Source organism: Primulina huaijiensis, chromosome 4 (genome assembly GCF_012295235.1).
Source record: "Primulina huaijiensis isolate GDHJ02 chromosome 4, ASM1229523v2, whole genome shotgun sequence".
Lineage (NCBI taxonomy): Eukaryota > Viridiplantae > Streptophyta > Magnoliopsida > Lamiales > Gesneriaceae > Primulina > Primulina huaijiensis.
Genome location: NC_133309.1, coordinates 13,520,382 through 13,522,715, shown reverse-complemented (window position 1 = coordinate 13,522,715; position 2,334 = coordinate 13,520,382). Strand labels below are relative to the sequence as shown.

The following is a 2,334-nucleotide window of genomic DNA, read 5'->3' as shown; positions in this document are numbered from 1 at the left end:
TTTCTAGTTGGATCTGAATAGCCGAACACATACCCGAACATGATACATTCTTCCCATTTGCGACCTTCACAGATATGTCTCCTCGTTGCGATATTTCAAGGTTCAATTGTGAGACCAACTTGGAGTCTAAGAAACAGTGCGTACTGCCGGAAACAATAAGGACACGAAGAGGTAGCGAATGGATGTATCCTATTATTTGCATAGTTTGGGCGTTACTGATTCCCGTAATGGCGTGAAGAGAGATGCCTGGGTCTCCTGGATTACTCTTGTCAACATCATCTTCTGGGTCGCTGTTCTCGATCACTTCTAGACGAAACAATCGTTTTCAATGATGTCTTGGAACGAGCAGTTCATCACAGTTAAAGCACAACCCTCTTGAGCGTCGTTCCTCCATCTCTGATCTGCTCAATTGCCTCGTAATCGATGGTCGTGTGTTTTTTGGGATGGTACGTCTTTTTGGATAATTGGATTCTTGTCGTAGACTTCCTATGCGTCTTTCGTACAAACGGGCCAGGTCCATAGTAGTTGTTAAATCTTTTGGATGGTGAATGTCTACCTCAAACGTGATGTGTTCTTGTAGGCCGCTAATGAAAATTTCCACTTCTTGCTAGCTTGTGAGGGAGGAAGCTTGTGCAGAAAGTTGCTCAAATTGACGTTGGTATTCTCCCACCGATTCGCACCAACTAACTGGGAGAACTCTCAATCCATGGGGGCCAGCCCAACGCAAACAAGAATCGAGCAGCAAAAATCAAGGATGTGCTATATCAAAGGTTTACGCATGGAAAGTTTAGAAAATAAGGAATGAGATTGATTGCATTTTATTTACTTTCCTTTAATAAGTGCTAGAAACTCGAGCTTAGATAGGGGAATAAAGGGCATATTTCTTGGATGCCAATTTAATGCTTATCTTGTATTTAAAGGGTTGCTGATGAAAGAAATAAAGCATTCAGTTTTTCTCAAAAAATATAGCTAATATTGAGATCGCGAGGTTCTCTCAAACGAGCCTCAAACATCCAAAAATTAGGTAGACAAGGAAGAAAAAGCCACAAAGAAATCTCAGAGTTAAACGATCAACCTCTTCACCGACCCATAACCCGATTCTTTACCCGTGCTCATAACGTAATAATTCTAAAGCTACATCCTACCCAAGTTGGAATATTGCATGTTAGCCTATTTTTCTCGAAATCTATAATCTGCAAGCTTGTGCAATTACTCAAAGCTTTTGGGATGATTCCTGATAAACTATTATTCCTTAACACCAACCATTTTTGGTACTAAATCTTTAGGTGCTCCTCACAAGTTACTTCTTCATCCAAATGAAATCACCTTAAAAATTTTACATCGTCCTCCACTCCTATTTGTGGAGAAATTTTAGAAGGGTTATTGTTTACAAGGACATAAAAATAGAATTCTATGACAAATAGAGCTAATCTTTATCATTACATATAATCATACAACCCAAACTAACATTTCTAAGCAAGAAAACAAGAATCACCGGATCAGAGAAAGGATGTAACATGTCAAGGGAGCAAAGCCATACCACTAAAAAGCACAAGAAACTCTTACATGCTCCATTGTGGTTAACTTCACAAAGTTTTGAAACAAAATACTACCCAACATTCCTACCCCAAATTGTATGATTTTTTTCCTCCTCCACAGAAAAACAGAGAGAGACAAATTCAACAATCGGTCTTTCGAGGAATTTTTGCACATAAACAGGGTGACTAACATCAAGAAAATCGAAATAACCCCTCAACAATTGGTACCACAAGTCGAACTAAATTGATAGTTAAAAAATCACTCACCGCCAGCCTATGAAACTCGAGCTAGGACAAGATTTTGAACTCCAAATGCCTTGAAAAGTCAAGTCCAAGCAACGGCCGAGGCCCGGTGCGGTGGATGACGGAGGAAGAAAGATCGGAAGGAAAAAGGTCGTCGATTACGTTGCAAAATACCCCTCAACATCGGTATCAATAGAAAGATTATGACGAGATGTTTTCGAATATGTATTTGTTTCTAAATTTTGACGACTTACAGTGTGAGAACTGGTGCAAGTGGCAAAGGATTTAGAATCTGTGTCGAGAGGAAATTTCAAAGGGGGAGGAAACTTTTATGGGTTAATTGAGATTCAGTACATTTTGAAAATGAGTTTTGGTTTTAGTACCTGGAGAGAGAAAATTTATTTGAAAATGCCAAAATCGCCCTTATAACCTATTTTTATTTTAATTGATCCTCGCGCTTTCAAAATGGTATCAGAGCAGGTTAATTTATTTCAAACACATTATTTATTATTATAAAGAAACAAAATGTTTGAGGAGGAGAATTTCGAAAATT

General features: G+C 38.5%; 1 long non-coding RNA gene across 1 annotated transcript; it reads right to left on the bottom strand.

Annotated features, from left to right (window-relative positions):
* Positions 1-1,425: 1,425 nt before the first annotated feature.
* LOC140975942 (uncharacterized) lies at positions 1,426-2,111 on the bottom strand. Its single transcript, XR_012175086.1, has 2 exons — positions 1,806-2,111; positions 1,426-1,651 (listed from the first exon to the last, which is right to left on the bottom strand). It is a non-coding gene; the product is annotated as an uncharacterized lncRNA (long non-coding RNA).
* Positions 2,112-2,334: the final 223 nt, after the last annotated feature.